This window comes from Triticum urartu, chromosome 2A (assembly GCF_056163025.1).
Source record: "Triticum urartu cultivar PI428250 chromosome 2A, HENAU_Tu73, whole genome shotgun sequence".
NCBI classification, from domain to species: Eukaryota; Viridiplantae; Streptophyta; class Magnoliopsida; order Poales; family Poaceae; genus Triticum; species Triticum urartu.
The window spans coordinates 29440879-29465310 of record NC_141874.1 but is presented as its reverse complement, the minus strand read 5'-3'; the positions used below and the strand labels follow the sequence as shown (position 1 = coordinate 29465310).

General features: G+C 40.2%; 3 pseudogenes; 2 read left to right on the top strand and 1 right to left on the bottom strand.

The window, feature by feature from the left end:
* Positions 1 to 3340: 3340 nt before the first annotated feature.
* LOC147983170 (uncharacterized) lies at positions 3341 to 3906 on the top strand (annotated as a pseudogene).
* An 8940-nt stretch (positions 3907 to 12846) lies between these two features.
* Positions 12847 to 13488, bottom strand: LOC147983169 (uncharacterized; annotated as a pseudogene).
* A 9952-nt stretch (positions 13489 to 23440) lies between these two features.
* Positions 23441 to 24006, top strand: LOC147983168 (uncharacterized; annotated as a pseudogene).
* The last annotated feature ends 426 nt before the right edge of the window (positions 24007 to 24432 follow it).

The window sequence follows — 24432 nt, the reverse complement described above, 5'->3', positions numbered from 1 at the left end:
TGCTTATTATTGCATATTCTAAAAAATGCATTTTTTGTAAATTGTGTGCAATTTATTATTATTATTGTTATTATTATTATTTTCTTTTTTAAGGGTAATACCAATGATACTAATTTGTTTCATTTTAGAAAACATGTTTTTGCGAAAACTTCACTTTTGCATGTCTAATCTTGCATATTATAATAAATGCAATTACTGTGTAAATTGTGTGCAAATTTTACCATTATTTCTTTTTGTTTTTATCCCCTTTCCTCTCAAAGGGTAATACCAATGTCACTAATTCACTATTTCTTAGATTAATTCATTGTTTTGATTATGTTTGAGTTTTATTTATTCTCTTCCTTATTTACGTGTAATACCAATGCCACTAATTCATTACTTCTTTGGAACTTTATTTTTGTGAAATATTCGTTATTATATGTTTATTCTAGCATATTATAAAAAAGTAAATTTTGATGCATATTTTGGAATTTTTTTTGTCATTATTTCTTTTTAAAAATAATTTTCTTTATCCTTTAAGAGTAATACCAATGGCACTAATTTATTTCATTTAGAGAACTTTTTTACGGAAATTCCAATATTACATGCTTATTCTTGCATAAATTTTTAGAACATAATTTATGTGTACAATGTGTGCAAATTTTGTTATTATTAGTTTAGCTTTTTATTTTATTTTTTAAAGGGTAATACCAGTGCCACTAATTCATTCTTCCCTAGAAAACTTTTTTACTTTTTATTATTGTGTTTTAGTGTTTGTTTCTTTTTAAGGGTAATACCAATGCCACTATTTGCTTCCTTCTTATGGAACTTATTGTTTGCAAAAAAATCACTATTATATGTTTATTCTTGCATATTATACAAAACCGCGAGTTTTGCACATTTTATCTTGATTTGTATTTTTTTTATTTTCTTTCTACTTCAACGTAATACAAGTGCCACAAGTTCAGTATTTCTTAGATAACTTCATTATTTTGATTTTGTTTCTTTTTTCCTTTTTAGTTTAATACCAATGCCACTATTCCTTCCTACTTAGGGAACTTATTTTTCCCAAAAAGTCCAGTAGTATATGCTTATTCTTGCATATTATACACAATTGTAGATTGTGATAATTTTAACATTATTTGTATTTAATTTTTTATTTTCTTCCTACTTAAAGGATAATACCAATGTCACTAATTCATTCTTTCTTAGAAAAATTCATTATTTTGCTTTTTTCAGTTTTTATTTCTTTTGTTTATTTTAAGGCTAATACAAATGCTACTAATTCATTCTTAAAAATTTCCTTTTTGCAAAATTCCTCTATTATAAGATTATTTTGGCATGATATTAGGAAGTGCAATTTTTTTCTTAATTGTGGGCAAATTTTATCGTTATTTATTTTGTTTTTCATTTTCTTTGTTCTTAAAGGTAATACCAATGCGACTAATTAATTCCTTAGAATATTTTTTTACGAAAAGACTACTACATTATTTGCTTACTCGTTTTTTAATACTTTTCCACTTTCTTTCCTCTCTTTTTTGTGGAAAAACTTCCAATCTATTCATCTTCAATGGTAATACCAATGCCAAGTTGTAGTTGTGTAACATTTTCCCTTTTAAAATTTGTGTTTGTTTTAATTAGGGTTAATCTACTCCCATGATTAGCTGGCCGAAACTATACGTACGTGGCGACTCATCTGCAAATCACATGCACCATAAGTATATTCAGCAATTAAATATAGGTTCAATGCAAAAAAAAGAACAATTTTATATAGGCAGATGTACATGTATCCTCGTCTAAACAATAAAAAGAAAAAAAACGAGCTCACGATTAGTAAAGTGGACATGTTAGTTATTTTTATCTTGCTCTTAGACCAAGCATGCGGACGTTTCATGCTACAACCGGCCAGTGGCGAAGCCACACTTTGGCTGTGTGGTCAATTGACTGCACAGTATTTTGAGCAAACCTCTCTCGATACAAGCATTTTCCCTGCATAAATTAAGAAAATAGTTAAATATTTAGAAATACTTTGTGCTTGCATCATAGTTTTTTTTTTGAACTGGACATCATAGGTTATAGTGCTGGCACCGCCAGTTTGAAACGGGCACACAAACTGTGGGAGCAAAGTAGCTGAAAATTGGCCATGCATACTGCTCAAGTCAGGCCCTCGGATTGCTGATTAGGAAGGCAATATGACAAAATCGACTGATAGATTATTTAGGTCGGCCTAAATAATGACTGACCTAGCTACCCCTAAAAAATGATTATTTAGGTCAGCCATTTTTCGTTGTAGATGAATGTTCTGTCCATTGATCTAAAGGTAGATCAAAGAGTGACTTACCCAAATTATAAATTGAGTCACCTGACATCCAGCCGACCCCTTAAGAAAATATGTCAACACAAGTTCGAATCACCTAGCCAACATCACATACTAACTAGTGCAATCTACCTAGCTGATTGTATCTTAACAACACATGATTAGATGGTAGGGCGGAAGGCGAGCTCTGATGCGGCGGCTTGACCACCATGGCTTCCTCACGACGGTGCAGCCCAAGGTCACCTAAACCCTCCGAGATCGATGCACGAGAGAAGGGACGGATTTGCAAGGCAAGAAGGAAGGGGGGAAGATAACAGAGGGGGGGAGTGACTGCGGGGGTGGGATTTTTTTCTTCGAAAAGGAGGTTATCCCCCGGCCTCTGCATCAGAAAGATGCATGCGGCCATCTTATTAATAAAAGCAAATAGTCTGACAAAGTCAACCGGTCTCACAATATAAAAGATCACTCATCAAGAGCTAACTGAAAGAGATCGGAATAGCCACAAACGGCATAGAAAAAGAGATAGGAAACTAGCGGGGGTGGGATTTGAGGGACGGAAAGATAGGGTTCAATTGTGAAAATGGGTTGTGGCCCAATACTAGCCTGCAAGCTGTTTCATTTCATTTCTTTTCTTTTTGAGCCGCCCGAGTTAATTTTTGTAGGCGATTTCCTTTTAATAACCGTCTCGGTGAAAAAGAAAACCATGTGGTAGGGTTATTACAGGCGGTTCCGTTCATTTGGGACACAAATGCCCATTTTAACTAGTGTTGCTAGTATAAATCGGGTCTTTTGTTTTGTCTAGATTCTCAAGAAATTATATGTTCAGTAGGCTCTTGGGCGTCAGAAATATTTACTAATATTGCGATGATTAATACACATGGTTAATATGTGGTGAATTTCTTACTCACCATTCTTAATTACATTTGTCAAAAATTTATTACATTCGGTTTTTGTTCAATGTGATGTAACTAGTAAAAGAGTTTGATGCATGAGCAACGAATGGAAACGTTTGAAAGGATAAACACAAATTTACAGCGCCACCAATCTAATTACTCCTACGTACGTCTTACAGTATATATAGGTCGAGTCTGAGAGAGAAACAAATCAGACGACGACGACCATGGCTGCTCTCCAAGCTCTCTCCTCCGCCCTCGTCCTCCTGCTCCTCGCGCAGCACGCGCGCACGGCGAGGGCGAGCACGCTGGAGGACACGTGCACGCTCGTCGCCACCGGCTCCTGGGAGGCCGCGCACGACTACGACTTGTGCGTGAAGACGCTGGGGGCGGACCCGGCGAGTGCGACGGCCGACGAGCTCGGCCTCGTCGTCATCGCGGTGAGGATCGCCGGGGCGACCGCCAAGGCCACCGGCGACCGCATCGCCCGGCTGCAGGCCGCCGAGACGTCGCCCCGGCGGCGGCTGGTTCTGGAACAGTGCGCCAAGGACTACGCCTTGACCGTGCGCCGGCTGGGGCGCGCCGCCAGGGAGTTGGCCGCAGGCGGGGACGAGGACATGCTGACGGAGGCGGCCACCCTGCTGGAGCAGGTTGGTGGCACGCCGATGCGCTGCGACAAGGCGTTCCTCTTCCGGGCCGGCGAGAGGACGCCGCTGACCGACGCAGACCACGAGCTGAACGGCGTGAGCTGGCTGGCGTTGAAAATCTTGCGGCATTGCTTAAACAACGGGGCAAAATGAGCGAGTAGCACGAGGCCTTCTTCTACCTCCGGAAGAAAAATGATCATCTTTCCGGACAGCAAAACTTGTGATGTGCAACAATATAATGAGTAATAATATAACTTGACAATTTCCAATGGAGATTGTAGAACGCTGTGGTCTTATCAGTATTTATTTATTTCAAAAATGACGCTGAAGATTTTCTCTGATTCACAAAAGTTCATTCAGATCAGGCGAGGAAGGTTACCGTTCGATTTTCACTGACAATTAGCTTTTTGATTGATTAATGGGTAGTGGAATGGGATTAGGGATGGCAATTTACAAACAACTCAAAAATGCTAAAAGTAACAAAAATATGAGTTGCACTTGGGTACGTGGTTGAAAAGAATCATTGAAATGCTTAATTATGCCTCCCAAAGAGGCCTACCCGCATTTTCATTGAAGGGAAAATGTTCCAGAATCTGGGGGTTTCATTTTTTTTTTGAATGTTGGCAGGAGAACTGCCAAATTCATTGATGAGAAGAAGGTGTTACAAGAGTCCTCAGAGGAGGAAAGCACCGCAAAGGCAGCGCAAAAAGAAAAGAAAGAAAATGACCCGTCGGCAGCACCACAACCAAAGCTCTACCATCAAACGCGAACACCATCAGAACCCCTCAGCGGGATCACCAAGGTGACGCCTCCAAGGAGGAAAACGAAGTTGAGGACTCCACCGTCACCCGATCTGGCACTGCCCGATCTTAGGTTTTCACCAGGAGATCTCACACTATTGGGAAGGAAGGGAACGGCTCCACAACGATACCTCCAAGGAGGAAGACGACATCCGTGGACGCCGTTACCGCCGGCAACGACAGGGTCGATGCATGATTTTCGCCCGGAGCCGAGTCTTCCACCAACAATCCAAGGATCTGAGGCCACCAGCGCCACAGTGCAACATGAGCCCAAAGCAAACACTACTAGAGATGAATTGGTCAAGCCGCATGCAGGAACTCGGCGAGCACACGCCAACCCGACCGGTGCGGACCGCCGCTCGCAGGCCCTGGGCGATCCAATCCAGATCTGGCCATCCTCTACCTCCGCGCGCAGACCTAGGCGATCCTCCGCACCGTAGCGCACAGGAAAGGGGGTTTCATCACCTGCTACTGTAACTGTTGTGTGTAAACATGAGAGGTGCGCCTCTCATTACATCTCACTAGTTGAGTGCCCGTGCATTGCCACGGGTTAAAAAATGCTTTAACAAGAGAAAATAATGTTAACCCGCCCCTATTTACTAATAAATAAAAATCAGGTGTAAATGTTAACAAAACGCCTCCCTAACTCCGATCCCCTCTATTCTCAGGATTGATGATATTCTTGAATCATTTAAAAGCAACTCCAACATGGTGACCCAAACGTGCAGCTCACTATGCATTTCTGAATGTCGGGAAAAATAATCAGTAGTTTATTATTTGAGATTATCAAGACATTTATTAAGAGTTTTGCAGTTGTAAATGTTGGGCATTATTACCACCTAGTCTATAGCATATCTTCCACCTAAATTGTTGTCCTCAAGAAATTATTATGAACAAATCATAAAAGAATATATCTGCAAACAAAGAGTAATGCAAGTACCATCACAATGGAACAATTAAGGATATGAACGAATACCTTGTGTTAACTATTCAAAAATTGCAAAGGATTATATGCAATTCATAAATAGTAGTCACCAAGAGTTGTTATTCTGAAAATTAAGTGAACTGCATTTTATTTCTCTATAGGAAAGACATTTGAACTTATACAGACTAAAATGCCGCCGAAGACTGCCATCACCTCACAAGCTATATGGATTTGAATCATCCACGAGGTCAAAGAAATTGCCATAAAAAATACAAAAATACACAGAACTACCTACTTGATAACAACACAAAAATAATATTGGAACACTTTAACACAAAGCCACACAGATCATGAGTGCATTCACATCAGTAAATAAAATTACTTAAAGCATGATGATAGTTACAGCATGAACAAGAAATGTTGTCGTATCAATTAGGTGCAGAGTCGTTAGATCAGAAGAACACGACCAAGAACCATGTGTGCAACACTTAAAATCAATATAGTACATGTATATGAAATCCAATCCATATTACAATACATCATAGCATGTATATACAAGCAAGGAAGTGAAAGAGAAGTCAATACTTGTCAGGAACAGATAAGACAACGAACGGTAAGGGCAGAGCTACAGAGGTTATGAGGGTATATGCGACAAGGTGCATGAGAGGAATACCATGATATTTACTTTAACTTGCAGATCTCCCATCCACTTTAGTGTACAACAGCCAAAGCACTAAGAACGAGAAAACATTCATTCCCTGCGTCTCCTATCTGGTCACTGCCACCGTTGTTCACCTTGCTCCAGTAAATCTCTCCTCCCATGGCTCACATTTTCTTCAGCTCGTCCTCAGTCTATGTAGTACCAGATCAATGGCTTCCCAAAGAGTATACAACAAAACCATCAGTTAACTACTTTACATCGGTAAAGAAGTATAACCAGTGGAAACTCAATGTATTGGTGGCGTATCTTCATGAGGTAGGCAGAGGAGAGGCCTAACATGGCGAAGAACCTTGCCATTGACACCTTTGACATGACCATCTCCGTCTAAAAGGGGAAACATCGACATGGCAACCCGTCAAGTAGCATTAAGAAGCTAGCATTCTAGGCTCCGGCCTTGTGTCAAACATTTAAATTATGAACAATGACAATTTCATCTCACAGTCAATATCTGCAGTTTTTAGACGTGGAAAAGAAAGAAAAAGAGAGAGAATCAATTACATAACATCATGCAAACAGAGGTAAATAATCATTAGCAAAAAAAATCTGAACACTTACATAACTATGAAGCTTTCTTGAATGATTTCTCTCTAGCCTTTAAGAGGAAAAGCAGGATAACGAAAAGTCAGTACGAGCCTTGAAATCACACATCAATTTCTAACTAAAGGCATGAAAAGCTAAGCATTTAAATCTTCTTATATAGTTAACTCATTATTTATTATTAAGTAACATCAGGTTGTAAAGATGGTTCTAGGGTTATTCTTACAGTTCTGCATTATAGAAAATTATCTCGCAAATATGGAACTTCCCTTGTACAACAGTCAGTTTTAATGTTGGGTAGATATCCAAACCAAAAAAATTGAAGCCAAACACAAGGATTTACTCCAACTTCTTCCTGTAATCCAGAAGCAGTCGCTGAACAATGCAACATGAGCATCACACGAAGGACAAATAGTAAATTGTTAAGGAAAAAAGGGGCATCAAATTATAAAAAAATTCAACAATTAAAACATGGTAAAACCAAACACAAAATTAGTTCTAATTATGTTCCACACAAAATATTAGTTCTAGTTATGTCCCACCAGCAAGAAAAGTGCATATAGAGGTAAGTCGTATCTGGGGATCAAGAACATATGGAAGCATTATCAGTTTATCACTAAACCCAAATATGCAATGATGTGTTTTTTCTTCCTGTCCTACTTCAACCTCAGTGACTCCATTGGAGTAAAGATCTGCCAAAAAAATGCGGCGGCTGATAATTTAACACCACCACAACTACCAAATCAAATCGAACTGAACCAAATCAAATAAGTCCAAGTTGTTCCAAAGCCAGGAATGTGCATGACGGTGGATGACCTCCTCAACGAGCAGACTTTGCTCGTCAGCCACCACCGTCTTCGAAGCTCCTCACCGGCAGAGTGCGTCACCTCCACAACATCTGGCGTCACCTTCCTTTGATGGGTGATGGCCATCGACATCCATACAACAGTCCGTACACAAGGTCAATTCTATCTTTCTTCTGCCCGTACAAGAATCTGCAAGCAAGTCAATTTTATTCAAAATCAGCAGCTCACTTCTATTCTTACAATAACAACAGTCACTTCACTCAGACAACAATAGCAACACAGATCAGAGAGAGATAGAGAGATGGGATAACAACCTTGCTGACACCGGCATTCGTCTTTCCCTTTGTCTAAGAAACATGCGGAGAGCTGCGGCAGGAGGGCTTCGACCAAAGACTCATATGAGCTAGCGATGAGCTCGCGTTGTTGTTGTCCGACGCAGCTTCCGCACCAGTGACATACTCGACGGAGATGAATCGGATGACCGAGATTGACTAACTGACCCCATGGAGAAGGACGGGGCCGCTGACGCCGGCGAGGGCCAGGATTGGCTTGAGGACCCCTCGACCTCGATGACGTGGCTAACGCCATTGTCTTCACGTGGGTGGCCTGGGCTCCTGCACCCACCAGTAAGAAAAGTGCATATAGAGGTAAGTCGCATCTGGGGATCAAGAACATATGGAAGCATTATCAGTTTATCACTAAACCCAAATATGCAATGATGTGTTTTTTCTTCCTCTCCTACTTCAACCTCAGTGACTCCATTGGAGTAAAGATTTGCCAAAAAAATGCATCGTTACGGAGATCAAGCATCGGGCAGTTTCTTTCAATTCCCTCTCCATGCTTTTTTTTGCGGAAAAATTCCCTCCCCATGCTAGTAAACAGAGTATATGCGAAAGCTAGAATGAAAAGAAGGAAAACTGTAAGACTAACCGCAAAGTAAGGTTTTTGTAGATTTTTTAATTGTGCCATCTAAAACTCCAGTTGCACCGATGAGTAAAATAAATAATCGTGTAATAGCAATAAGTTGCTTGCCGTTGAAACCAGGACAATGGTGGATGAAGGGCACGGAACTGCATCATGCAGACATTATAAGTAATCTCACGAGGAAATGAAAGAACAAATTAAGATTATTTAGATTGCACATAACAGAGCACTAACTCTCATAATGAATTTACTTAATTCAGGGATTTCACCATTGTCCATGTGTATCTCCCTTATCTGAAACCCATACAATAATTCTTTTCTCGAGACCTCATCGGTCAAACAACACACATATTGGTAACTTCCAACAACCTTGCTCTGCACATATGATGGCTGCCCAGTGCCCACCAATACAACTATAGAAATATAAGTCACGCCAAAGCGTTTTCATAAGCTATTCTAGCAGCAGGATATCTAATACCATGGTATCAACTTATAATACTGGAATAATAAACATCCCTGAATCTATTATAATACCGAAATAAGCACAATAGCCATCAACTTGCTGTCAAATATATCCAACTTCACGCACTAATCAACCAGTGGCATCAAATCTGCAGGAGTACATTTGCAGAAACTGTCACTAATTTATGCGGAGGACGCTGAATGCACAATGCTAAAAAATTAGAGAGGAGGAGGCCGGCTACCTTGCAGAGAAACAACAATGATGTCTTTCCATGAGGCGGCGGCCACATCGCGGCCCAAACAGACAAGGGGGCTGGTTGTGGAAACGAGTGGTCATGGCTGAACTGAATGAGGGATGCAGAGGGGGCGGGGAAGGAGCAAACAGTAGTGGCGACGACCATATAGGGCTAGGCCATGCGAGGAATCTTGTCAGCACTTCTGTGGTGGGATGGGATGGCGGTGGAGCTTGTGGGTGGCGCTGCCGCTAAGACGTCATGAAGGTCCTTTGGGAGAGGGTCGTACTTGAAGGGGACAACCTTCTTGTGAAGTGTGTCATCGGGGAAGGAGAAGGAGTAGTATGTGGCGGGTGGCTACACCCCCGTGGATGGGAGCGGGCGGAGGAGGCATGAGAGGTTTGGCGGCGGACGGCGCCAGCACCGGAGTGGTAGATAGGAGCCGTGATTGGATGGATTGGGTGGGAGGGCTGGAGATAGAAACTGAGGGACTTTGTGTAAATGTGGGGTGCAGTGCGGGCGTCATTTTGCAAATTTTCCAAAACTTGGCTCACACGCGTTCGATGCAGACCGGGAGGCCGAAAACGACAGATGGCAGACACACTATCATCACCAACTGTGCTTTTTATAAGAGTAGAGATACATCATACTTTAGTAAATATGAAAAGTAAAAAAATTGGTAAAAGATAAGTGTTTAGGCATATACATTGCAAGGATTTTCACTGGGATTTAAAATATAATAAATGATTTAAAATTTATTGTATTATTTTTACTAATCATTATAATATGACTGATGTAAAATTCATTATGGATGTAGAGTAAATGGAGGGACAAATGAGACCCAAGAGCCTCAAAAGTGTGTGATAGGGACAAATATTAGGGAGAAGCGGGATGTTCGACCTAGATCAATATGTGAAGGATCTTCGGTCATAAGACTTTTGTCAGGAAAAAAGATGATTGATAAGGATATCGAAATTGCATCGGAGTCATCGGCTAGCTCTTCACGAAACCAGGATGCGACATGGTTAGTTGTTGCAGTCGAAGACAACAATGACAAATGCTTAACGAGGTCAGGAGAAATCATGCGGCATGGAGCCAGGGGTGGGCCCACCTCAATTCAAGGATATTCACTTGAATACCCATTATTTTCGTCCAAAAAATAGGTATATATAGTATAAATACTGGGTTTTATAAGGAAAAAACGATACTAATAGTCGAGAACGTGATAGTTAAGGATTTCAGCCCAAAACCAGACACACCCCATCGTATTTCCCCCTCACCACACTACGACATGGCCCAAATCACTGCAGCACACACCAGAAAAAAAAACCCATCGATTAATCATCACCTTAAGAAAAAAAACCATCGATCGATCACACGAACCGGCAGCGCCGCCCTTCCCCTGTTCTCCAGTTCTCTGCGCATCACATGCGACCCGTGCCATCAACCGACTGATCGACACGACGGCACCGCACGGCGGCCAGGGCCCAGAGCTGCCGTCGCCTGATCGGCGATGGATCGCAGGTGCGCGTGGCGGCGCAGACGCGCATGGAGAATCCAACCCAGATCTCTCGCCGCCTTTTTATTCTAAAGTTTCTGATCTCTGCAAACTACAATAGGTGGTGGGTTAGCAAGCGTGAAGAAATCAGGGGCAGTAATTGATTCAATTCAAAGCCACAACCCGAATTCAACTTTTGAAGGTAATAATCGCTAACTACACATACTAATCCTTTAACCCCGAATTCAACTATGCAAAGTGTTCTAACTGAATTTTTCTGTCACTATCGAACTGCATTCAGACAACAGGGCCTCGATTTTGTTCCTGTCTTGTTCAATGGGCTGCAGTACAGAAATATAAGACCAAGTAAATTAGTTTGACCATTGACCAATTGCATTTCTACTTAATTATAGTGAAACTAGAGACTAGTTTGCAGTCAATTATGAATTGTTTAGACACGAGAATTTGCAATTTGCCATTTGAATAGATAATGTTAGAACGTTTATAAATTGTTGAACAATTTTTTTACTTCTTAATGTTGAATAGTACCAACTTATGATCATTTTTATCAATATAATATATTATGTGATATCTTTTATATAGTTTATTATAACTAGTATAATATGTTATACGCGCCAAAAGGAAGGTTATATGCTTTCAAATTTTAAATACACAGTCCTCAATTCCTGGGCCCGCCCCTGCATGGAGCAATCATAATGAATTGGATTTTAAGATTTACTTTTTGCAAAAACACTTTATAATGATTATTTGGTTAAGGTGCTCCGACCTCATATATACAAATACCTTTTGTATATTCTATATCAGCAATTCATGCACCTCGATCGATACCCGTAAATAACTTGTCTCTTATTGTCATTTGTGGCTATTTTTGTTGTGTGAAATGCTGCCATAACTTTAGCACGGTCGATATATGTTGTTGTACCTGAGAAGGATACACATGGGTGTGCATTATGAAGTTTAGGGTGTTTATGTACAAACTACACATTTCGCTATGAGCGACCGGCTCAACCAAATAAGTCTTTTTCTTCCAAATATTTTTATGAATACGCTTTTTTGACATTGAAGTACGTTTTTTGGAATATTTGGCTCTACATTAATCATAATAAATATAATCATTTATACTAATTTTTAATACTTAATACATATATTTCTATCAAATAAAAAATATTGTAATATAGTATGGTAAATTTACACTTTGTTTTATAATAAATAATTCATTTTTAAAACATTACACCTAAAACATATTTAAAGTGAACACATTACACCTTCTTAGATTAATTTCTAACTATTGCATGAATGTCGTGTATATCACTTTGTGTGTGTTTTTAAATATCTTATTAGAGATCTCGAAAGTATATGATAGATGAAATATTTTGATAGCTGTCTTTGATTATACACACTCAAATAAACAAATCTAGAATACACAAGATGTTCGCAAGGAACTTGTCACTTAATCATTTGCACATCACTTTATGATTTTCTGGTCAAATATGTCTTACATATTACAGTGGATTTGATAATCCGCTGATTTTTTAGTGTTTACTATGAATTTTGTACTGAAATAGCATTGCTCTAACTAAGATAACACTTAGTACAAATTATAAAGCATTCAACTTAAAAATATTAGTAGCCTAACTAAAAGAGAGTGGCACTTTGGTGGCCGAGCTACCTGCAGGCCGCTACCTCGGGCCGTGCAGTATAGCGCCGTGATGTGTGCTTGTTTTTTTTCTCGTGCATATACGTTAGTAGCTGTTAAGTTGAAATACATGCGTGCCATGCACTGGTGTGCTAGCTTTGTATGTGGACCGCGGGTTGCGTAGGGGATACACAAGCATGTCATGAGAGCATCTTCAACAGCCGCGCAACACGCCGCGCGCTAAAAACTCATTTGCCACACGCCCTTCGCCTGATTTGACGCGGCCGGCAACGCTGGCTCCAGCAGCCGCGTTAAAACTGAGCGCGCGTGCGTAGCTCCAGCGGCCGCGCTAAAATGCAGCGTGCGCTAAACATTGCGTACATTCTTTTAATAAAATGATAAATAAAATTCATAGATGAAAATGATACATAGATATTTTACATACTTTCATAGCATAGATAGATAAAAAACTATGGTGCAACGATTTTTTAAAAATTCCCAGTCATCGTTATCATCATCATCATCATTGCCATCCTTGTTGGTTTGCCCCGAGGTATCGAGCCAAATGTCTTCCCAACAGTCATCATTAGACGAAAAGATCGACTGCCCACCATTTTCAACGATTTTGCACTGCGATAACGCCAGGGCCTTCCGCCGACGCATGTCCAACCGCTCCGCGCGACGCCTTGCCGTCTCCTCGCGGCGCTTTGCCCAAAAGGCTTCCTCGTTGGCGACGTCCTTTGGGTGGCGCCGACGCCACTCCACCATGGCCCGCTCGTCCTCCTCGGCGACAAGGAGGCGGCGCTACCGCCGAGCGTGCTTCGCACGGTCCTGGTCCATGATAAGACGAGGCGGAGGGGCGATGTCGTGTGCCTGCTGGCGCGTTTGGACATCCTGGAAGTTCATCTGCTGACGCGGCTTGTCCAGGCGCCACGCCGTCGCGTCGTAGGCGCGTGCAACCTCGTGCGAGGTCCGGAACGTACCGAGGCCGAGTCGGACGTCGCCGGACCGAATCTCGACGGAGTACCGGCCGTTGGGGCGCTGGCGGACGCCGTGGTAGCCCGATGCTCCTCGGCGGCGCGGCGGCATGGTGGCTCGTCGGTGGCGGGGCGCTGGAGCGGCAAGGAGAGGAAGCGATGGACGCGCTGGAAAGGCGAAGAAGCTATGAGATGCGTGTGGCAGTGTGGATAGGCGCGTGGTGAGCGCCGCAATTTTTAGGCACGCCGGAAGCGACGGGTCAAAAGTAGCGCGCGAGCTGCCGCCCTTTCCCGCGCGCGCTGGAGCACGCGAAACCGTCCAGCGCGCGCTAAAAACTAAGTTTACCGTACGCGCCTCTTTTGGCGCGGCTGTTGAAGATACTCTGAGCCTGATGGGCTGATTTAAAATTAGCACATGTGGGGTGGTGCGATGTTAATTCTGGGCCCCTCTGTCGCTGCAGGCTAGCCTAACCTCAGAAGCTGGCCGGTGCTCCGCTGAGGTGATTTCTTCTGAACCCATGGACAGCAGCAGCGCCGAAGACCAGTTCCGATCGGTGGAAGCCAATGTTGCCTCGCACAGCAATGGTGAGAGGAAGGTCGTTGGTGACTCAAACGACATGGCTCCTCAAATACGACTGTTGCAGCTGTAGGAGAGGATGGAGATGCAGAGGGTGTGGTCGTCAACAACTCAAAAGGCTCTTGCTGGACTCTCTGACGGTAAGGAACAGTCACCCTGGCATGGCACAACTTAATCGCAAAGAATATTTGAGGAGAATTGAACTCTAGACATCGTATACGCACACGCACTAGCTACATATTCGTGACTATAAAGAGATGTGCCTTCTTTAATATGGACGCAGATTCTTTTTATATTCCATTTTTCCCCACGTTCAGCCAGAAAACCGGTTCCAAAAAATCTCACCTTTTTATCCAAAAAATTCAAATGAAATTCAAATTTGAAAAATCGCAAGTTCAATTCATTGTCGTTCTGATACTGTATGCATATGAGAGATATATATTTGACATGGTTTCTGTCATTTAAATTAAAAAATTCAGGCAATAACATAGTTTTCTGGGGACCACAAAAATTTCTAGTAACCGATCTGTTATCAGAAATTTGGTCCAGGAGAAAAAGCCCGAATACGAGTAGTTCCATTGCCAAATATAAAATTTATTGTTTATCTTTTAGACAATTATAGGTATTTGGTGTAGTGGTTAGCTCCTGCGGTTTCACACTTGAGGTCGGCGAATGGAATCCATCGGGCCCCTTTTTTCCCTGCGGAATTATCCATGCGCCCAAGTTACAAATTTTTGGTTGACCCACTGACAGATGGGCCCTGTGTAGATTAGTCTAGTTACCTGGTTAGCCTAACATGTTGTTAGTATCACACCGACTAGTGGCCCCACCCCTAAATTATCAATTAGACATGTGCGTCTATTTATCTGATTAACCTGGACAAACTTGACATGTTTTTTTAGAATAACTTGACGTGCTTTTGTGTGTAATCAAATAGATTTTAGTTGTGCATGTACAACATCGGGCAGCACTGGTGGGATGGATGTAATTGTTTAATTAACAGGTTGTTGGTTCGATGCCGTAAAAAAAACAGGTTGTTGGTTCGAACCCAATCTACCTCATCCTTTTTTCATTATATTTGACGTCTTTTGCGTCATTAAATAAATTACGTAGGGACTTTTCTGAAAAGAAAAACGGTGTGCTAGAGTCACCCAACCCCTTGTGCACTCCTAGCCACTGACAGGTGGGCCTCCGTCAGGCTGGCGCGTCACATGGGCAGGCTATACGGCTAGATACGAGCGAAGTGACCGTATTTGCATGATAACGCAAGTTGGATAACCATAAATCCGTATTTTTCTTCTACGAATACAGTTAATATACGGGAATGTCATGCACGGTTCGCACCGATCGTAACGAGCACTGACGGGGCTGATTCCAGCCTGCAGGTAGCTCGGCCACCAAAGGCCATTTTGGCAATGAAAATTGCTTTATGGTTTAGTACTATAAATTGTGTTTTTATCTTGTCAAACAGCGTAGTCATCTTTGATGCGTCATCCCTGACAGCTAAATTCGCACACGCCTACGGAAGCAGTGTCCCTGCGGGCTCCATTGTCATGGCCGAATTGATACTTCGGGAGAATATCTGATACTCCCACCCTTAGGGTGCTCCCAGTGCTCCAAACTCGGTAGCACATTTTTAAATGTTCAAAAATTTCTAAAAACAATCTAGCACATTGACACAACATCAACTTATGTTGTAAAAAAATTCAAATCAAAATTCAAAACATTGCTCGAGATAGAAAAATAACAATATTGGCATAAATGTGATAATGGGTCAAATCTAAAGCCTAACTTATGTTGTGTACTATCTACTGTCGAATTTGTCATTTATGTTTCTCAAGCTATGTTTCAGATTTTGATTTCAAATTTTGTGACAACATACAATGATGTTGTGTCTGTGTGCTGGATTTTTTTTCTGAATTTTTTGAACATTTACAAATGTCCTACCAGTTTGGAGCCCGGGGAGCACCCTAGGAGTTGGGAGTACCGGATATTCTCCTGTGGTACTTCGTGATGGATGTGCACCCCTGGGCAGTGATCCTCGTTTTCGTGTACCCTCGACCTTTATCCTCCATTCCACACAAGTGTTTTAAAAAAACGCTTTAGCTATACATCACGCGACTGAAAAGACGACAATTAGGGTCAGTCAAATTCTTTTTCCTAAACTATGCACACACACCTACACTACCACGTGCATGCATGCAACTTGCAGCCAGTGCGTGCAGGACAGGTGACGCGGCCGCCGAGATCGTTATGGGGCTTGCTAGTGCAGAGTAATTGAGATCAAGCGAGCAAAGCTCATCTTCATATAAATTAAAAAAATTAATTTTGCGAATTTTCTCCATCATGTGAATGTACGAGTCCGAGCGTGTTTCGTTGTCTCTTCTCCCTGCCTTCTTTATTATGTCCTGTAAATGTCTCTAGTTCATTCTTTCTAAGAAAACTTTAATATTTTGATTTTATTTTAATTTTTGTTTCATTTTGTTTCTACCAATGTCACTAATTCATTCTATCTTCGAAAACTTCATTATTTTGATTTTGTTTCATTTTATTTCTTTTTTAAAGGTAATACCATTGTCACTAATTCATTCTTCCTTAGAAAAATATCATTAATTTTATTTTTGTTTAGTTTTTGTTTCATTTTGTTTCTTCTTTAAAGTCAATACCAATGTCACTAATTTATTCCTTTTTAGGAAACTTTTGTTCTATGAAACCACTTTTATATGCTTATTATTGCATATTCTAAAAAATGCATTTTTTGTAAATTGTGTGCAATTTATTATTATTATTGTTATTATTATTATTTTCTTTTTTAAGGGTAATACCAATGATACTAATTTGTTTCATTTTAGAAAACATGTTTTTGCGAAAACTTCACTTTTGCATGTCTAATCTTGCATATTATAATAAATGCAATTACTGTGTAAATTGTGTGCAAATTTTACCATTATTTCTTTTTGTTTTTATCCCCTTTCCTCTCAAAGGGTAATACCAATGTCACTAATTCACTATTTCTTAGATTAATTCATTGTTTTGATTATGTTTGAGTTTTATTTATTCTCTTCCTTATTTACGTGTAATACCAATGCCACTAATTCATTACTTCTTTGGAACTTTATTTTTGTGAAATATTCGTTATTATATGTTTATTCTAGCATATTATAAAAAAGTAAATTTTGATGCATATTTTGGAATTTTTTTTGTCGGCGTACATGAAACTGGAGTGATGCATGGTTGACGGCGACGTGGAGCTGTGCTGCACTCCGGTGTTTGCTGGTGTACTGAGCCCGCGCAGAATATCAGAAGAGATAATATCAACTGCAGTCATATAACTTACGTTCAATGTTCAGTTTGATGCTAAAATTTTAAAAATACGAATTTATGGTCATCTAACTTGCGTCCTTACGCAAATACGGTCACTTTGCTTGTATTCAGACGTATCCTGCGCTGATGTGGCATGTCAGCGTGGCTATGCCCATTGTCAATGATTGGGAACAGCTTGAACGAGGCGCGCATATTTTTATTTTACAGAAACACCCCTTGTTCTGTATTTAATTAAGCAGTAGCCCTTCAATAACACATGTGGGTACAACTTAATCGCAAAGAATATTTGAGGAGAATTGAACTCTAGACATCGTATACGCACACGCACTAGCTACATATTCGTGACTATAAAGAGATGTGCCTTCTTTAATATGGACGCAGATTCTTTTTATATTCCATTTTTCCCCACGTTCAGCCAGAAAACCGGTTCCAAAAAATCTCACCTTTTTATCCAAAAAATTCAAATGAAATTCAAATTTGAAAAATCGCAAGTTCAATTCATTGTCGTTCTGATACTGTATGCATATGAGAGATATATATTTGACATGGTTTCTGTCATTTAAATTAAAAAATTCAGGCAATAACATAGTTTTCTGGGGACCACAAAAATTTCTAGTAACCGATCTGTTATCAGAAATTTGGTCCAGGAGAAAAAGCCCGAATACGAGTAGTTCCATTGCCAAATATAAAATTTATTGTTTATCTTTTAGACAATTATAGGTATTTGGTGTAGTGGTTAGCTCCTGCGGTTTCACACTTGAGGTCGGCGAATGGAATCTATCGGGCCCCTTTTTTCCCTGCGGAATTATCCATGCGCCCAAGTTACAAATTTTTGGTTGACCCACTGACAGATGGGCCCTGTGTAGATTAGTCTAGTTACCTGGTTAGCCTAACCTGTTGTTAGTATCACACCGACTAGTGGCCCCACCCCTAAATTATCAATTAGACATGTGCGTCTATTTATCTGATTAACCTGGACAAACTTGACATGTTTTTTTAGAATAACTTGACGTGCTTTTGTGTGTAATCAAATAGATTTTAGTTGTGCATGTACAACATCGGGCAGCACTGGTGGGATGGATGTAATTGTTTAATTAACAGGTTGTTGGTTCGATGCCGTAAAAAAAACAGGTTGTTGGTTCGAACCCAATCTACCTCATCCTTTTTTCATTATATTTGACGTCTTTTGCGTCATTAAATAAATTACGTAGGGACTTTTCTGAAAAGAAAAACGGTGTGCTAGAGTCACCCAACCCCTTGTGCACTCCTAGCCACTGACAGGTGGGCCTCCGTCAGGCTGGCGCGTCACATGGGCAGGGTATACGGCTAGATACGAGCGAAGTGACCGTATTTGCATGATAACGCAAGTTGGATAACCATAAATCCGTATTTTTCTTCTACGAATACAGTTAATATACGGGAATGTCATGCACGGTTCGCACCGATCGTAACGAGCACTGACGGGGCTGATTCCAGCCTGCAGGTAGCTCGGCCACCAAAGGCCATTTTGGCAATGAAAATTGCTTTATGGTTTAGTACTATAAATTGTGTTTTTATCTTGTCAAACAGCGTAGTCATCTTTGATGCGTCATCCCTGACAGCTAAATTCGCACACGCCTACGGAAGCAGTGTCCCTGCGGGCTCCATTGTCATGGCCGAATTGATACTTCGGGAGAATATCTGATACTCCCACCCTTAGGGTGCTCCCAGTGCTCCAAACTCGGTAGCACATTTTTAAATGTTCAAAAATTTCTAAAAACAATCTAGCACATTGACACAACATCAACTTATGTTGTAAAAAAATTCAAATCAAAATTCAAAACATTGCTCGAGATAGAAAAATAACAATATTGGCATAAATGTGATAATGGGTCAAATCTAAAGCCTAACTTATGTTGTGTACTATCTACTGTCGAATTTGTCATTTATGTTTCTCAAGCTATGTTTCAGATTTTGATTTCAAATTTTGTGACAACATACAATGATGTTGTGTCTGTGTGCTGGATTTTTTTTCTGAATTTTTTGAACATTTACAAATGTCCTACCAGTTTGGAGCCCGGGGAGCACCCTAGGAGTTGGGAGTACCGGATATTCTCCTGTGGTACTTCGTGATGGATGTGCACCCCTGGGCAGTGATCCTCGTTTTCGTGTACCCTCGACCTTTATCCTCCATTCCACACAAGTGTTTTAAAAAAACGCTTTAGCTATACATCACGCGACTGAAAAGACGACAATTAGGGTCAGTCAAATTCTTTTTCCTAAACTATGCACACACACCTACACTACCACGTGCATGCATGCAACTTGCAGCCAGTGCGTGCAGGACAGGTGACGCGGCCGCCGAGATCGTTATGGGGCTTGCTAGTGCAGAGTAATTGAGATCAAGCGAGCAAAGCTCATCTTCATATAAATTAAAAAAATTAATTTTGCGAATTTTCTCCATCATGTGAATGTACGAGTCCGAGCGTGTTTCGTTGTCTCTTCTCCCTGCCTTCTTTATTATGTCCTGTAAATGTCTCTAGTTCATTCTTTCTAAGAAAACTTTAATATTTTGATTTTATTTTAATTTTTGTTTCATTTTGTTTCTACCAATGTCACTAATTCATTCTATCTTCGAAAACTTCATTATTTTGATTTTGTTTCATTTTATTTCTTTTTTAAAGGTAATACCATTGTCACTAATTCATTCTTCCTTAGAAAAATATCATTAATTTTATTTTTGTTTAGTTTTTGTTTCATTTTGTTTCTTCTTTAAAGTCAATACCAATGTCACTAATTTATTCCTTTTTAGGAAACTTTTGTTCTATGAAACCACTTTTATATGCTTATTATTGCATATTCTAAAAAATGCATTTTTTGTAAATTGTGTGCAATTTATTATTATTATTGTTATTATTATTATTTTCTTTTTTAAGGGTAATACCAATGATACTAATTTGTTTCATTTTAGAAAACATGTTTTTGCGAAAACTTCACTTTTGCATGTCTAATCTTGCATATTATAATAAATGCAATTACTGTGTAAATTGTGTGCAAATTTTACCATTATTTCTTTTTGTTTTTATCCCCTTTCCTCTCAAAGGGTAATACCAATGTCACTAATTCACTATTTCTTAGATTAATTCATTGTTTTGATTATGTTTGAGTTTTATTTATTCTCTTCCTTATTTACGTGTAATACCAATGCCACTAATTCATTACTTCTTTGGAACTTTATTTTTGTGAAATATTCGTTATTATATGTTTATTCTAGCATATTATAAAAAAGTAAATTTTGATGCATATTTTGGAATTTTTTTTGTCATTATTTCTTTTTAAAAATAATTTTCTTTATCCTTTAAGAGTAATACCAATGGCACTAATTTATTTCATTTAGAGAACTTTTTTACGGAAATTCCAATATTACATGCTTATTCTTGCATAAATTTTTAGAACATAATTTATGTGTACAATGTGTGCAAATTTTGTTATTATTAGTTTAGCTTTTTATTTTATTTTTTAAAGGGTAATACCAGTGCCACTAATTCATTCTTCCCTAGAAAACTTTTTTACTTTTTATTATTGTGTTTTAGTGTTTGTTTCTTTTTAAGGGTAATACCAATGCCACTATTTGCTTCCTTCTTATGGAACTTATTGTTTGCAAAAAAATCACTATTATATGTTTATTCTTGCATATTATACAAAACCGCGAGTTTTGCACATTTTATCTTGATTTGTATTTTTTTTATTTTCTTTCTACTTCAACGTAATACAAGTGCCACAAGTTCAGTATTTCTTAGATAACTTCATTATTTTGATTTTGTTTCTTTTTTCCTTTTTAGTTTAATACCAATGCCACTATTCCTTCCTACTTAGGGAACTTATTTTTTCCAAAAAGTCCAGTAGTATATGCTTATTCTTGCATATTATACACAATTGTAGATTGTGATAATTTTAACATTATTTGTATTTAATTTTTTATTTTCTTCCTACTTAAAGGATAATACCAATGTCACTAATTCATTCTTTCTTAGAAAAATTCATTATTTTGCTTTTTTCAGTTTTTATTTCTTTTGTTTATTTTAAGGCTAATACAAATGCTACTAATTCATTCTTAAAAATTTCCTTTTTGCAAAATTCCTCTATTATAAGATTATTTTGGCATGATATTAGGAAGTGCAATTTTTTTCTTAATTGTGGGCAAATTTTATCGTTATTTATTTTGTTTTTCATTTTCTTTGTTCTTAAAGGTAATACCAATGCGACTAATTAATTCCTTAGAATATTTTTTTACGAAAAGACTACTACATTATTTGCTTACTCGTTTTTTAATACTTTTCCACTTTCTTTCCTCTCTTTTTTGTGGAAAAACTTCCAATCTATTCATCTTCAATGGTAATACCAATGCCAAGTTGTAGTTGTGTAACATTTTCCCTTTTAAAATTTGTGTTTGTTTTAATTAGGGTTAATCTACTCCCATGATTAGCTGGCCGAAACTATACGTACGTGGCGACTCATCTGCAAATCACATGCACCATAAGTATATTCAGCAATTAAATATAGGTTCAATGCAAAAAAAAAGAACAATTTTATATAGGCAGATGTACATGTATCCTCGTCTAAACAATAAAAAGAAAAAAAACGAGCTCACGATTAGTAAAGTGGACATGTTAGTTATTTTTATCTTGCTCTTAGACCAAGCATGCGGACGTTTCATGCTACAACCGGCCAGTGGCGAAGCCACACTTTGGCTGTGTGGTCAATTGACTGCACAGTATTTTGAGCAAACCTCTCTCGATACAAGCATTTTCCCTGCATAAATTAAGAAAATAGTTAAATATTTAGAAATACTTTGTGCTTGCATCATAGTTTTTTTTTTGAACTGGACATCATAGGTTATAGTGCTGGCACCGCCAGTTTGAAACGGGCACACAAACTGTGGGAGCAAAGTAGCTGAAAATTGGCCATGCATACTGCTCAAGTCAGGCCCTCGGATTGCTGATTAGGAAGGCAATATGACAAAATCGACTGATAGATTATTTAGGTCGGCCTAAATAATGACTGACCTAGCTACCCCTAAAAAATGATTATTTAGGTCAGCCATTTTTCGTTGTAGATGAATGTTCTGTCCATTGATCTAAAGGTAGATCAAAGAGTGACTTACCCAAATTATAAATTGAGTCACCTGACATCCAGCCGACCCCTTAAGAAAATATGTCAACACAAGTTCGAATCACCTAGCCAACATCACATACTAACTAGTGCAATCTACCTAGCTGATTGTATCTTAACAACACATGATTAGATGGTAGGGCGGAAGGCGAGCTCTGATGCGGCGGCTTGACCACCATGGCTTCCTCACGACGGTGCAGCCCAAGGTCACCTAAACCCTCCGAGATCGATGCACGAGAGAAGGGACGGATTTGCAAGGCAAGAAGGAAGGGGGGAAGATAACAGAGGGGGGGAGTGACTGCGGGGGTGGGATTTTTTTCTTCGAAAAGGAGGTTATCCCCCGGCCTCTGCATCAGAAAGATGCATGCGGCCATCTTATTAATAAAAGCAAATAGTCTGACAAAGTCAACCGGTCTCACAATATAAAAGATCACTCATCAAGAGCTAACTGAAAGAGATCGGAATAGCCACAAACGGCATAGAAAAAGAGATAGGAAACTAGCGGGGGTGGGATTTGAGGGACGGAAAGATAGGGTTCAATTGTGAAAATGGGTTGTGGCCCAATACTAGCCTGCAAGCTGTTTCATTTCATTTCTTTTCTTTTTGAGCCGCCCGAGTTAATTTTTGTAGGCGATTTCCTTTTAATAACCGTCTCGGTGAAAAATAAAACCATGTGGTAGGGTTATTACAGGCGGTTCCGTTCATTTGGGACACAAATGCCCATTTTAACTAGTGTTGCTAGTATAAATCGGGTCTTTTGTTTTGTCTAGATTCTCAAGAAATTATATGTTCAGTAGGCTCTTGGGCGTCAGAAATATTTACTAATATTGCGATGATTAATACACATGGTTAATATGTGGTGAATTTCTTACTCACCATTCTTAATTACATTTGTCAAAAATTTATTACATTCGGTTTTTGTTCAATGTGATGTAACTAGTAAAAGAGTTTGATGCATGAGCAACGAATGGAAACGTTTGAAAGGATAAACACAAATTTACAGCGCCACCAATCTAATTACTCCTACGTACGTCTTACAGTATATATAGGTCGAGTCTGAGAGAGAAACAAATCAGACGACGACGACCATGGCTGCTCTCCAAGCTCTCTCCTCCGCCCTCGTCCTCCTGCTCCTCGCGCAGCACGCGCGCACGGCGAGGGCGAGCACGCTGGAGGACACGTGCACGCTCGTCGCCACCGGCTCCTGGGAGGCCGCGCACGACTACGACTTGTGCGTGAAGACGCTGGGGGCGGACCCGGCGAGTGCGACGGCCGACGAGCTCGGCCTCGTCGTCATCGCGGTGAGGATCGCCGGGGCGACCGCCAAGGCCACCGGCGACCGCATCGCCCGGCTGCAGGCCGCCGAGACGTCGCCCCGGCGGCGGCTGGTTCTGGAACAGTGCGCCAAGGACTACGCCTTGACCGTGCGCCGGCTGGGGCGCGCCGCCAGGGAGTTGGCCGCAGGCGGGGACGAGGACATGCTGACGGAGGCGGCCACCCTGCTGGAGCAGGTTGGTGGCACGCCGGTGCGCTGCGACAAGGCGTTCCTCTTCCGGGCCGGCGAGAGGACGCCGCTGACCGACGCAGACCACGAGCTCAACGGCGTGAGCTGGCTGGCGTTGAAAATCTTGCGGCATTGCTTAAACAACGGGGCAAAATGAGCGAGTAGCACGAGGCCTTCTTCTACCTCCGGAAGAAAAATGATCATCTTTCCGGACAGCAAAACTTGTGATGTGCAACAATATAATGAGTAATAATATAACTTGACAATTTCCAATGGAGATTGTAGAACGCTGTGGTCTTATCAGTATTTATTTATTTCAAAAATGACGCTGAAGATTTTCTCTGATTCACAAAAGTTCATTCAGATCAGGCGAGGAAGGTTACCGTTCGATTTTCACTGACAATTAGCTTTTTGATTGATTAATGGGTAGTGGAATGGGATTAGGGATGGCAATTTACAAACAACTCAAAAACGCTAAAAGTAACAAAAATATGAGTTGC